We start from the raw sequence: 15,119 nt of genomic DNA on the forward strand, positions 1-15,119 counted from the left end.
ACACACACACACACACACACACACACACACACACACACACACACACACACACAAGAAATAAAAATTACAGTTTATTATATTAACAATCACGCAATAGAATGAAGGAGCGTGGGGCTGTTAATGACAGAGCGGGTTGTGTGCGTGTAGCCGGTGTTGTCTGCAGTCAGCGAAGAAGAGGTGGAGGGAGCAGCTCAACATTACTTCAGGCTCTGAGACATAAAAAAAAACTTTATAGCTGCTGAGTTTTTGATTTTAAAAAATTGTGAGATTTTCATCTGTATTCATGATGCAAATGAAGACATTTTAGACAATCAATACAAGGTGACAACAGTGTGTTGAAAGTGAACATATCTTAGGATTTTCACAGAAAAAAAAATATATATGTTTTTCTTATTTTCGCTCCAGCCTTCTGAGGCCTCTCTAGTGCCCCCTGGCAGCCTCCCAGTTTGAAAAACACTGGTCTAACGAAATACTTAACCCTAAAGTAAAAGAAAGTAACATTTTTCTCCAGAAAAATAAACAGGCATAAGACTCTTACTTCCAACATGACACAGCACTTTGATCCTTTTCTGAAATCTGTGCTAATAACTGGATGTGAGAAGCTTCTTCAGCTCCATTACATCAAATGATGAGTGTGAATATGTGAGTTACTATCAAATTAACTAATCTGCTGTGAACATTGTACACAGCACAGCCTTTCAAACACACAGGCACACACACACTCCTATGGGAAGCAACTGTAGGCGGCTTATCAGATTACTCTTTGAAAATCTAATAGATTCATAATAAATTGTTTTTGATTAGTTCCTCCAATTTAGTGATTTTAAGATGATTGCCATTTGTATGTAAAAAGGCAAATCCACTCACAGCACATTTTTGCATGATGTTGGGCATTAGTAGATGGTTAGGTATGACGTTTTGTTTGAAAGTGTATTGCTGAATCATCATATTCTTTATGATAAAATGATTGCAAAAGTCTAAATGGGAATCTCTGTGAAAATATGGTTTAGTAGAATATGAAATTCCAAAATGTGGAGAAATGTAGCTTCTGTCTGAAGCCTTGTACTGTTTTAGCTGTCTCACTTTTTTCCTCAACCTTTCAGTAGATTTAAAACCCTAAAGTAAACAACTTTAGGTTTTCATAACAATTAGAAGGATAGCTGTTGGTTTTCACACCATTGAGAGTTTTTGTTTTTGACATTAGCTGTGCTAACAAAGAAGCTTTTAAATAAATTGAGTGGCTTTAAAAATTCCATCTACTACGGCCGTAACAATGAAGAAGTGGGTGTTTAAGAGGGGCCATCGCTGGACATCATTTCATTCATTGTCTTGCAGAGTGCTATATCATTTCACTTCCTCTCTTTGTCCTTGCATTCCTCCTCATTTTCTCTCATTCATATTCACTGATCGCTAATTGTCTCTTCTTGGTAAAATATTTACCCAGCCGTTTTTTGGATCAAATGTTTCAAACTGATTAATTAGTCATGTAAGCGTCTATTTCTCCCCCTGGTTTGTCTCTTCATTTTTTTTCTTCTTCCTTAGTCCCTCTGTTTGCTTTTTTTTTCAATTCTCTCACACCATCAGTACTCTTTCTGCTCCTCTTTTCTCCATGGAGTTGGTCATTAGCTGACTGACTGAGCTGATTGCATCWATTCCCATGGCTAGTATTTGTTTATGCATCTTCTTTCTTTCTCTTCCTTCAGTACTCATACACTCGCATCAATCTCTCCTCTAACCCTCGCCCAACCGCATTTATTTTTCTTCATCTACCTTCTCTTCACCTCTGTTCCTCCCTCGCTTCCTCTTTTCCAGTTTTGCTAAAAAGTGCTGGACAAAAATACTGGTTTGGGTTGCAGAATTAGCATGGAAATGCACACACGGGCACTCCCAACAGTCTCCTCCTTTATCTTCTCTGAAACATTAATTGCACACTGTCACTCTAAATTGGCTAACACCAATTAAGCCCTCACTATTTTATTTAATTGGTGATTTAGTCTGGCTGCAGTTTGAATGCTTTGTCTCCCTGGAAAAGGTTTAGTTGGCCACCAGTAGCCCATGTGGCCATTTCGAAGACCGTTTCCACCTCTCTATGGATTTCGCAATGATCCGGCCAGCTTCTGACGCTGCCAAGAGCCAAGATGGTGGCGTGTTTGTTGGAGGGGTAGTAACAAATGGCACAGATAGAGATATTCTCCTCTGTGTACACTTCCCTCATTGCCACCTCTCTCACTCCAGCCATCCTCGCGCCCCTCTCTTCCTCTGCTCCTCCACCCATGTGTTACTGTTGGATTAAGCTAATTAAAGCACCACAAACAGGATCCCCAGAGAGAGGCAGCAGGCAAACGCACATACATACGCATTAATAAACGCATGCATTCATTAATGAAGGCAAGTGCACAGGCGACGTACAATGGGGAAAAACAGGAAGCAAAAACAAGAAGTCGAGTGCACACACTGTACATCCAAAGACACACATCACACTCTTTATGAACTAAAGCATTAACACATATACACTCACATTTAATAAAACATAATTATAACACTTTAGGATTCATTATGGCTTTATATCCTTTTTATTGGATCAGTGGAAGAAGACTGAATTATTTTACTTCAAAGAAGAAATAATCTTTTAAATTCCATCCTATGTGGATCTCTAACAGCTATGTGATATCATTCATAAGAGCCTTGTGCTGTAAATTTATGGGTCAGTGACAGGGAGCCAGTGGCCCATAAATAAGTCCTACATTAACCTTGCTTTGTGCATGTTTTGAGCGTGTCAGATCTGTGACAGAGTTGTCGTCAGTTTTCGTAGAGAGGCACAGAGGGATATTTRGGGACGGGATTGCCCGCTAGTGTGGGAACCTTTTTCTCTTCCTGTGTGTGAGTGTAAGGTTTAACGCTTTGCACTTGACACACTTTTTCCTGTCATGGAGAATGAAAGGAAGGAATGGGAACGCCGAGTCACTTGGTAGGAAGTCCTTCCGGATGTTTCTCCTTTCAGGATATCGGCTGTGTCTCTAGAAAACTGCCTGCTTCGAGGGAAACCTATTGGATTACTGATAACCTTGGAATGGATATAGCCAGTGCAGAGGGTGTGTAGCAAAAAGAGACAGAGCTAGGGGTGCACAAGATTCCTTCCTTTTTTGGCTTTATTGTTCTAAGTTCCTCAGTTTTCGTTTCTTTTGCTTCGTTTTCCTCTTGCCTTTTAAAATTAATAATGGACTGGTGTCTAACTTGCTGTGAGTGTTCCTTCAGATTTGTATTTGTCYTCACTTGTCACAGTGAGTGGCTTCGCCTTGTGACTCTGAGGCTCCCGTGACAGACGTGTTGCAAAAATGCAAAATTTTGAGCCAAAAATACAGGCACACACCCAATAATAAGGCTCCAATAACATGGGGGTCTTTACTCCAACTTGTCTCCAAATCCCCCTGTGACGGGCCTGCTCCTCGGTTACCATGGCAACAGTAGTCAGGGCAGCCATGGCTGGTGATGCTGAGGAAGACTAAGGATGAGAGAGGAAGAAAGAGAGTCACAGAGGGCGTTGATGTTTGTGATGGCATCATGGGATTTGTACGCCGTCKCAACAGTGAAACTGGGTTGCTGCACTGCTGCTGGATGTTGGCGAAGCTGCAGCAGCAGCACGATGCTGGGGATGCAGTTTAAGGGATGTTTTAAAATAAGTGGGCTTGTAGGTCATGTTTACCCCGGTGAGCATCTGTGTGTGTGTGTGTGTGTGTGTTTGGGAAGGGTGGGAGAGAAAAAGCAAAAAAAAAATGTGCAAAAGAGAAACAAAACTGCAGACGCAGCACACTTTTTTTACTCTGCATTTATGTTCATAAAAATAGGTACTTCTTTTAAACAATTATTTTTCTTACACTTTAACAAAAGCCTGTTTTTGACTGTGGGTCAGTATGCGGTATTTGAATATTGCTATCAAATTGAAAAACCATTGCCAGAGAGGTTAGAGAAATGCTCTTGTTGAGGGATATCTCTTCTTCACATATGGAGTGCAGAATAGCTCAGTAGAGACTGGATGCACAGCAAACAGGCAGTTAGTGTCAGCACTGCGATGGAAAATCCATAGTTTCATTACAGGCCCAGTGGTACGAATGTGGCCGGGAGGCGACCAGAGCTCCATCATGGGCCCTACGGGAGCCAAAATGGCTGCATTTAGTGATGCAGTGGAGTGAAGTGAAGGCAAGAGGGTCAAGGCCGCCAGTGGGAATAAACTATTCAAGAGAAACGAAGAAAAGAAGCCAAATAAAGTTTATGTGCACTAACTGGCACAGTTTCTATTGTACAGTCACCCTTTGGTAGTTTTTGAAAGACTGTTTTGCTGTGTCATGTGTGTTTACAAAAAGGCACATTGTGTAGCTGTATAAATTACAAAATTACATTTATTAAAGTGGCTGGCAGATTTCAGACAAAAGTTACTAATAACTACTCAGTAAACACTCCCTTAAATGATTAATTTGTTTTAAATTGTTGCATTAGTTGCTTCACCATGCCATTTAAAACAACTTGCTCTACAGCAAAGTCTTAAATTGTGATCTTTCTCAGTCGACAGCTGACCAATATTAAAAAAGGCACTCTCCACCAGGAAAGCACAGCGAAAGCTTCTGTCCAGCTGGACCATACTAATGACACAAACACAGAAAATTACCAGCAGCACTTACTTTTCCTCCATTTTTCAAACCTGCAGTCTCTTGTTTCACAAGAAAAGCATTCGTCCTCCTGTGTTTCAACACATCTCCCTCCCAGCTTCCGTAGAGAGTGATGTAATAATAAATGATCTACGCTTTCAAAGCACCTTTTTAAGCTCATCTAAAGGCCTTTACAATGTTTCTCCTCACTAAGTTGTTCACACAAACTCCTATTTTGCATCTCTATTCTATATTCCAATTGGTAAGTGTTCAATTCACTAGCCTGGTCATTGCCTTACTGCACTATTCTGCTKGATTCTAATCTCCTTTCGTCTGGATGTTCTCCTATTGACTTMGATTTCTCCAGTAGAATTTCAACTGGGCCAATCAGTGAACAGAAGGAGGAGTTGTGAATGATGACGTTGTTTTTCTGTTTTAGTCTACCTGTAGTTTAGCAATCACAGCAGAGGAAGTGACTGACGCCATTTAGTCTGTGTTGACAAGGTTTGAAATTTTTCTCGCAAGATGGTTGTTTACAGCGCACGCAATTTCTGGTTAGCTTCTTAGCATAGCTTTCTTCACGGTTGAGCTGAAACACTGTATATGTCACGGCCAAATGTTTGTGATTGGGTAAATCAGATCCAGCTGTTTCAAACTCCAACAGAGTCCACGCCTCCAGCAAGCAATTGTTTCTCAATATCCAGGGTTCCAGACCCTCTGTACGATGCAAAGTGTAGAAAAAGGGGCTGTTTTTTTTTTTTTACCAGGCTACCCATTTAGTATTGACACCAAGGATAACCGGGTGCAGCAACTTATTATTATTATTATTATTATTATTATTGTTGTTGTTGTTGTTGTTGTTGTTGTTGTTGTTGTTGTTATTATTATTATTATTATTATTATTATTATTATTATTATTGTTATTGTTATTGTTATTGTTATTATTATTATTGTTGTTGTTGTTGTTGTTGTTGTTGTTGTTGTTGTTGTTAATAATAATAAATTATTGAAGTCAACCACAATATCTACTTGGTCAATACTAACGTAGACTTGACCCAGGAATAGGGATCTTACTACTGGTCCTGTACATGAGGTTGTTTTTAAAGTTGCTGTAAATTATATAATGTCTTGTAGTCTGTGAAAATTATGAATGTTGTTTTAATTGCGAATAAAAAAAGGTTAAAGGAAAACACTGGTTCAGCAACAGCCTGAAAGGGAGGAATAGATTTATTTCAGGTCAAGTTTTGTGCATTATCAGACATTTAACACTACAAGGATCAGGAAAATATGTGTATGAGTGACAGGAAAGATATTAATAAAAAAATCTATTTGTAATTGTCAGATTATTTTTGTCAGATTATGTCAGAATACATCAAACATATTGTGATAGTCACTTTGGGAACCGTTATACGTGGAGTAAGCTAAAAACAAGACCAGTAAAGAGAAGCACACAAACAGATCATTCTCTTAGCTGTCACCAAAAATCAAGGAGTGAATTAAAGGCAAAACAGCACTTAGACTTATTGAGAAGAACCCAAGGTGAGGTAATCTGGGAGGAGGTTGCACCTAGGAGCCCCTTCTGGCTATTGCTTGTCGCTCCAGGTAATTAGAGTTAAGAGACATGCTTTAAGGGAAATTAGCTTTCGATTGGGCCTTCTGATAAAGAGGTCGTATTGTAATTGACCTTCAGGACCAAACAGCAAAGTCCAGTTGAAATGTGTTGTCGGCGGTAATGTGGATTGATTTGAAAATTGTGCTTATTTGCTGAAAGTTTTTCTTTTGTTCCCACAGTATATTTTTATAGTAGCAAGGATAGTCTTTAGTCTTCTCAGTGGAGTCAGGTTTGTAACAGTTTACTGTTAGAGATGCAGGTGTGGTTTAGTTGTAAAAGCTAATAAACTTTTCCTATTTTAAAACTTTATTTTGCAGCTTGTTAATAATACAAAAAGCATTTCTGTGTGCATGCTTGTCAGATTCTCAGTTAATGCTCGTAAGTGTTGATGTGAATTTTCACATTTATGATGTTTGAGCACATTTATATGGAGCCAATTTCATCAGCAGCCAAACCTGAGCTGCAGGCCTCTGGGAAATATTGTGAAGAATATTGTATTGACCAACTGAGTGCTTGGACAGATGGATGAAACGGCTGAACAAAAGAGTGTGTAAAACACACAAAGCAGCTTTTTTTTAAAATTTTTGTTCTCATTGTTGCATCAATCTCAGAGCTGACCTCGCTGATGTCCATGTTTTCCTCTAAGTTATAACATCCGTTAGAGATACACACACACGTGTAAGTATGTTGAATTGTTCTTCTCTCCCATCTCCTCTCCTCGGAGAGAGCGATGGAGCCAGGAGCGATGCAAATTGGGTAAAATGTTCCGGAAAGTGGATTTTCCCACAGGGACTTCTCAACTCCATCTCTGAGTTAGCACTCTGCGTGTTTGCTTTTGTGTGCATGTGTGAGTGTCACAGTTCTTCCTTTTGAATCTGTGGGCTTGCGAATGCAAATTGCTCAGCATGTGTGCATTAGGGTGTATGCATGGATGTGTAGGAGTTCAGCTCATCTACTATGAACTACAGACTGGCCTGTGATTTTTTTATTTATTATTTCAATGTGTGATAGAAACAGGGGGTTGGGGGGCATAAATGAGGTGCTGATGGAAAATGTCCTTTTGGACATATTTGCATGTTAGAAAGGCTTGAATAGCTGTTCATTTGACCATCAGGATAGAGAGATAAAAGACTACTGATAGGAAAAAAGTTGTTTTCCTAACAAAGAGATGTTTTTTGTCAACAACACTGGCACAGAGTAAGTAAAGATGTCTGAAACAAGATGGGGATAAACACTTTGATGATYCAAAACATTAGGATTTTAATATCTCCATCAGTGCTGATATCATACATGTTTTAACATTTAAAGCTAGGATGCTTGAGAATAATATTCCTTTAGTTCCAGTCAAGTTAATGTAGTTTTGCTTCAACAGCCTATCGATAACCATTTTAAACTTGTAATGCAAAAACTTTGATCATTTTTTCTAACACATTATCCCTTAGTTGCCATTATTGCCTTACATGCTGCTAAACCTAAGTKTTGTTTTATAGACTCCAGCCAATAAAAACAAAAACAGGTTAGGAATCCAGATCCTTTTGATTTTTTTTCATCTACTTCAACAATCAGATCTGCGATAATTGTTTAATTTGCTGCCTAGTTTGTTTATTGTTGGCCTCCATCACATGCCTTTGAGTAAAAATGAATCAAGTTTACCTCCAGATGAACTCTGGGGTTTGGTATGCTTTTTTGCCATCAGCTTCTGTTCCTGCAATATTTTCCGCGGGGGTTGTGTTATTCTAGTTTGAATTTATTGCCCTCTATGTGTTTGTGACCGAGTTTATGTTTTTGTATCCATTATAGAGTAGATAGTGAAGCATTGCCCTTCAACAAATGGGCCATAAAGTAGAAACGTACAGGTTGGACCATATGGAGACTTTTTTCCCTCCTTAGTATTGCCTGTTCAAATTTGTGTTTTGGTCGAAAAGATTTTATCAGAGTAAGATCTCACAAACAGCAGATGTTTCCAGAGGCTGACTCAACATTCTTGGCAGTGGAAAACTTCGAAGGAAACAAAGCCAATGGAATTGTGATGCCTAGTGATTTTGAAAATGAAGGAGAAAAGAGAGGCAATGGGAAGTACGCTAAAAATCCCCAACAAGAAACAGGCAGCTTTTATTGACAGATTTGAAGAGTTTTAGAGTACCGAGAGGAAGTGACAGCAAGGAGAATAGAAACCAGCTTTTGAATGTATTTATGGGAAGGCACACATTTTGCATCAGCAGCTGGACTCATTGAGGGAGCAAACTAGAAGAGAATTGCTTTCTGCAATTCTATACTATCAGTAATGTTGCTTTGTACAAATGTGGGCCAACTTTTCTTCTGGCTGTTATCTCAAAGCATCTTCCCATGTGTTGTCTCCCAGGAGAAAACTACCAAAGTGTGTTTTTTGAATGCAAAGAGCATGCTACACCATCTGTAATGTGCTCTGTGGAAATAAGAATATAAATCTTATTGAGCTTTTTAATTGTCCTCTAAATCCTGCTGAGTGCTCGTACTGTTGCTTAATGTTGTGTGTTTTTTTTATCTGTATGTATCTGTGTGTCCAGGTCTGTTGGGATGTGAGTGGAGAGAGAGTGTAAGCAAGCATAAAGCTCTCTCTATGTGTAATGAGCTCATAGCAGTGCATGGTTACCCTTTGAGGAAATGGTTAGTGTGTGTTATGTTTTTGTAGTCCCCTTCAGAACCAGTGTGTTTGAGTGTTTTATTTCTAAACAATCAAGAAGAAGCCAGAGAAAGAGCAGCTGGGTAAAAGCCATCCGGGCCAGCTTTGATGCATCGTCTTGGTGTTCTTTTGAACCTCTTTGCGTCGGTATGATTGCATGAAAAGTAAGTTCAATCCCGGCGTAATTTACTTTGATTTTGAGCTAATCTAATCACACAAATTGTACAGCATCAACATAAATAGCGTCGGGGAGCAGACATTTAATTTGGCTGGCTCCCTGTCAAGTCAGCACAGCAGGAACAGCGTCATCAATAGTCTGTGTCATTGTGTCATAATTAACACCACCTCCAATCAGCTCTCATCTCTTTGATTGTCTGCGTAATTGTCGCGTGTCTCTTTGTGATTTTTACATGTGCGCCAGAAAGCAATAGAGTATGAAAGATTTCCTGTTTTCTGTATGGACTGCTTCCCCTGCTCGTTCACATTTCCTCTGTGTGTGTCCGTGCGTGCGTGCGTGCGTGCGTGCATGCGTGCGTGCGTGCAGTGGAGGGAGAGAGTCGGGAGGAAGTAAAAGGGCAAGATAAGCTGGGATATGCATGTGTGGGAATGGGTAAACGAGAGGGAATGAGAGAGGGAAAGACACAATAAAAAGCACTTCTATAAAAAGCAGTCTTGTGACAGTCCAGTGCACTCAGCTGACTGTCTGAAAACTTAGCCACGCTTTCTTCTGTTCTCCRTTATTTTGGTTGAAGGGCGACCTTCTTAGCTTGTCCTATTCTCTTTATGTACTAAAGAGGCCATGCAAAAGCTTTTAAATAGTTCTCCCAATCACTTCCACTCTGTTTTTGCTGTATTTTTTACATGCAGTGTCTTACAGAGGTACGCTAGGAGAGCTTGTTGTCTCATCAGTCTGCGATGATGAGGCAGAGGACACTGCAATTTAGCACTAAGTGACACAACAGAAGCWATTCTGTTGGGAACAAAAATAACTACTAGAGCCACAGTTTTCTGGGATACTGACAGTGAAGCACAGACTTCTAAGGTTTATGCTGTTTCCTATCATGTGCTTTCAAATGATTGTGTTTCTAAGCTGTTGTCACTGAGAGGGGGAATAGGAAAGACACTTTAATGTGGTATCATCAGTATATGTTTTTTTCTAATAGAGCTTGCATGGTGCAGTCCAAGCCTTTAGGCTGTAAAACATGATCTATATAGCCTCAGTCTATGGCGATATGACAGCTGCTCTGCATGTCAAATGGAAAATCAAAAGGATTAATTCCACTTAACATTCAATGGTGGTGTAGTTTATTTTTCTAAAGCTGTTTCTTCTAGATGAAGTAATGAAGCAGACTTTAGGGGGAGGGGAAAAACAGCTGACTGAAGGATTACGTTTATGACTTTGCCTGCTCCTGTCCATATTGTATTCTTGTTGTGAGTAAAGAGACTAAAGGCCAGGTTTCCCTGTCCAACATCTCTCTTTTTATGGTTTTGTGCATCAGACCCTTTTTGATTTGCTTCCTCTTGAATTGCCCCTTCCATTTCTCCATCTTTGCCCTTCATCACTGACACAGAAGAATGAGCTTTGAGCCACAGCTTAAGACAAACTGTTTTCTTTTTTTTAATGTTTCTGTTTCCTGCGCAGACAAACCACACAAACAAATGGTTTGAAAGAAACAGGAAGCCTCCAGCCTCTGGTTTCCACAGGTCTCACACTCATGACTCTGCTTTTTCCTTTAATTTTGTACTCTCTTTACCCTCCCTCTTTTTTTTCTGCTTGTATTTTGACACGATGGGAAAAAAAACACTTTCAGCACATCACAACGTCTTATTGTATTTGTGGTTTTTAGGGTAATATASATCAGAAACAGTTTTTAAACATGGGAAACAAGCAGTTATAAAAAGGACTCAATAACCTTGTGGTTGGTATTGTCCCAGTGTGTTTGGGTGTTGCCACTTTTGCTCGTACTAATTGTATGAGAGCCACTTGGCCCTGAATGAAATCAGGCACCAATAGAAAGATACAACAAGTCACTTACAGCTTCTAATTATCATCATTTGGCAGGAATGTGGTTGAACGTGGGTGGGCTGCATCATCTGGATAGCTTTGGATGTCAAACACAGCCTCTCCCGTGTCCTCTCGAGACACAGCAGTTATTGGTCAGGCCTGCTTTTGTTGCCATGGCTACAGGCCAAACCAGAGGCGGGGCTTCTGTCTTCCACCTGGTGGCACCAGCTGCTCCGGCATTGCTGCTGTGGCATGTCTGGAGTGTGTGTTTCTGTGTGTGTGATGAACCTGCTTATGTCTATTCCAATGACCCTTTTAGTAAAGGCAGAGCGTATCTCTGGTTGTTTCTCCACCCTGTAACTTCATCAGCTGAACATAATCCCTTTCTGTGCCCCCTGTGAACCCATTGTAGAGCAGAATATTAATAGATGCTTTCTGAGCGTGACGCACCAAGTTTAGAACATGCATATATAACCGTACAGAGTCCAACTCAGAGAAGCCCAACGGCAGGGAAGTTGTGACCACTTCCTGGTTCAGTGCATATGATGTAATTTTTTTTTATTGGCAGGAACACAACATCTGTTGTGTGTCACCTTATTGGCAGACAGCACAAACTTTTGCAATGCACTCGGCTACATCCAGTTTCATGTAAAAGGCCAACACACTAAAAGCTAATTGAAAGCAATACCCTTTGTGCTATAGACAGGGTGGGTCAATTTACCAGCCGAACAACAACTAGAAACAAACCAGGAACTCTTTAATCAAACAGCTCACTTACATCCAACACTGACAACACAACTTTTGTCATCAACGTGTGTGTAAATATTTTTATCTTCTAATGTCTGAATAAAGACGTACTGTCATAAATACGAGGAAGCTCATCCAGGTGTAGAAATGAACAAGGTGAACCACATGCCTTACATTTCCTCCAACGGTGTCTGCTGCTGCACTGCGCCGACTCCCTCTGTGCTGGCACCAGCCCATGGTGGTGTTCTTCCATAAAAGGAGGTGGAGTTAGATTGAAATCGACAGCAGGTTCTCAACACCTGAGAGAGAAGCAGATATGATAAACTCTTGAACACGGCAGTCTTTGTTGTGAATTGTAATAGCACACCTGGCTTTGAACACATGCCAAAGAATGTACCTGTCAACGTGTTATCTGTATTTGTTTTTCCTTTTTTTTCCCTCTCTCTAGTCTTATCACAAAGATTACCTCAGTTTTAAAACCTTTTTATAGCGGCTGTATACTTATTAGTCACCGCATTGACCTGTTCACCTCAGAATATAGAGTTCATTGCTTTGTATTAATAAAAAAGGGAACTTGAAATGCAATTGCATCATGAGCAATTTTAATATGTGATATACAGGAAGTTAGGGTGAACAAAATATAAACTTTCCTTTGCAMTGGAGTAATATAAGTAATGTCATAGATTAATTGACGTGTAACATTTTAGTAAAAAAAAAAAACATTTTCTTTCTGCATCTGTGCCTCATCTTTGTCTCTCTCTCCCACACTGGCAGTTAGAGGTATGGGTGTATTTTTCTCTCGTCTCCAGTGTGGATGACTTCAGCAGCTTAGTCTCATCCTTCATTGCTGACATAATTTCATTTCTTTTCAGTTTGGACTTGACTTCACTCCTGCTTTTTCGCCCTGTGTGTCTGTATCTTTCATATAAACACATAAAGGGGAACATTTCTCCTCTCTCTGCCCAGTCTTTTGGTTCTTAAATCAGTCATGTTTCTTGTATTTGGTGGGCAGCAGCCAAGCCCTTCCCCGCGGACCATTACAACACACCAGAAAAGCCAGAATGAGCCTGGAGGGAGGGAAAGGAACAAGATGGAGTGAGATATAAACATCTAAAGAGAAGATGATTGCTGAATGAACAACACAGAAATAAATTGTTGGAAGGAAAAAGTGTTGAAGGGGTGTAGGAGAGTGATGAAAGCTGACCTGCTCCAACTCAAGCGCTTGTTCTGCTTTTTGTCTCTTCCTCCTTGGGTTTTAGAGGTGGATTCCCAGCAGTGGACCAAAACCTAAGCCAGGGACTTTATTCTGGATTCTCCCCTAACAAGAGTTTGAAATCTGGCCCTGAAAGTGGGTGGCCTCACCTGGGGAAAAGAAGCTGAATGTTGGAAAGTCGGCTTAGAAAAGGAAAACTGTTCTATTTCGTCTCACCATACTGCAAAGTCAGGCATGCTTTTGGTTTCAGACTGAGACTAATATTGTCTTTACTTGGGTGGAGAGGCTGAATGAGTAACTTAAACAAAACAAGAGACAAAGAAAAAAGTGGTGGATTCCAAAATGCATTGGATGTTAAATTAATTTGAATCTAAAAGCTTAGCAACACAATCCGTAAAATACACACAGGTTTGTGATCCAAAGAATGTGCCATAAATGTTTGCATTTGATTTTTGATTTGTTTGAAACGTTTGACACTTCTCATCRAGTTTACTGCAAAAATGACTTCAGCCTCATCCATCAGAAAATCTTTCTCTGACTCCCAYTAGACAGTATTACGTTTAGCTCCATGCCAAAAACAAAAAAAAAAAAAAAGAGTTCTGCCTCACGGACAAACACAAATACAGTCCAGCCGCGTTAAACTAACAGCAGAACCCCCTCCAGACCTACGGGTCACATACCACCTTCCCATTAAAGTCAGAAGTGAAGACACACATTTTTCTACTTTTGACTCGAGCCCAGAGTTCATCCTTCTGAGCGCCCCCTCACTGACACTGTTGTAATGTGTTAGAGACACACAACACACTCTGACTTACAATGTTGTCCAGTATTTAGTGAGTCAAAAGATGATTGTATGGGGGCAGAATTAGGGAGGCCCTGTCAAGATTTTGACCCCTGCTCATCTGGATTCAATCACAATCTTATGTGTGAATTGAACAGTTTGGACCCGGTTCACTATTGACAAAGGGATTTATGCTGATTCATTTCATTGATGTTTTAAACCAAAAAAACAATTACAATTTTAAACACCTGATTTAATTTGAATTGTGTAAAATAATTAGAATTATCTGAAAATCCAACACCTTTATTTTATTGTACATTTATCTGCAGTACCATARGTTTCTTTTTCCTGCAGTTTTAACTCTGTAAAACACAATTACACAYATATGCATTGCTGATTTAAAGCAAGGAATAAAACAATCACTGCTGCTTTTGTTTCCATATTGAAATGTTTCTTTGTGTCATTGAGAATATCTTCAGAGTACAAGGGTTTGTTTGTCAAAAGAAACYTCAAGTACTTTTTGATGAGCATTTCCTGCTCTGAAGATTTATAGACAAGGCGATTAAAAAAGGCAAAACTGAATCCAGAAAAGCTCTAAAAAAAGATACAAACACATACACAAGGCCAGCCACAGCTCTAAATCACTGTAAACCACACTATAAAAGCTCATTTTAAACACCATCAACATTCCTCAGACTTTAAATCTGCCAGGCATTTTGTGCATGTGCATATTGTTTGTCTGCACCAAGTGTAAGTAACCAAGCGTCCTTTTTATTTAAAACTTTGTCACTAGTTCATAATATGCTTTTTACCAGTGTGTGAGCCATGAAAGAGTTTCACTTCTACTTGTTTGCTTGGTATTTTGGAAAGTCAGTGGAGCAGTGCACCATTAAGGGACAGCACTTAAACAAAAAGAGGCGGATTAAGATGAGAAGCAAAGTGACAAAACACATAATAAAGAGGTTGAGAAGAAGATTAACGTGACCAAAGTAGTTCTCCCAGACGTGCTTTCAGAAGAAGGGTGAAGTAAATCTGAACAGAGGGGGGAAGACGGAGGAGTAGAAGAGGCTGAGAGAGTGGGCTGGCATTTGTGGCCAGGAATGATTTGACACACATTATTCTGAGGTGTGGTTTTGGCCCGGCTCCCATTAGCCTCTTGTGTTACAGCCATTACAAACATCTGTACATACACTCTCAAAAGCAGACTCTCTGAAATGACATCACAGCCAAAACAGACCCGCATCCAAACCACCATCGAATGCCTGCCATATTTCTGCTTCTCCTCAAGAAAGATGGAAATCACTCATCTCACCCCCACCCACACTTTCTGTTTCTCACTCCCCCTAAAATATGTCATTAGAGGCACCAGTGGCCATGTAATCGCTTTGGCTCTCCCATAGGAAGGCACGCATGTGCACACACACACACACACACACACACACACACACACACACAC

The 15,119-nt window shown here is 40.0% G+C and overlaps 1 protein-coding gene across 4 annotated transcripts in view; it reads left to right on the forward strand.

The window, feature by feature from the left end:
• Positions 1–15,119, forward strand: part of plxna1b (plexin A1b) — a 199,413-nt gene that overhangs the window by 68,115 nt on the left and 116,179 nt on the right. The gene's annotated exons all lie outside the window — the stretch shown is intronic.

This window comes from Austrofundulus limnaeus, unplaced genomic scaffold (genome assembly GCF_001266775.1).
Source record: "Austrofundulus limnaeus strain Quisiro unplaced genomic scaffold, Austrofundulus_limnaeus-1.0 Scaffold60, whole genome shotgun sequence".
Taxonomy (NCBI): domain Eukaryota; kingdom Metazoa; phylum Chordata; class Actinopteri; order Cyprinodontiformes; family Rivulidae; genus Austrofundulus; species Austrofundulus limnaeus.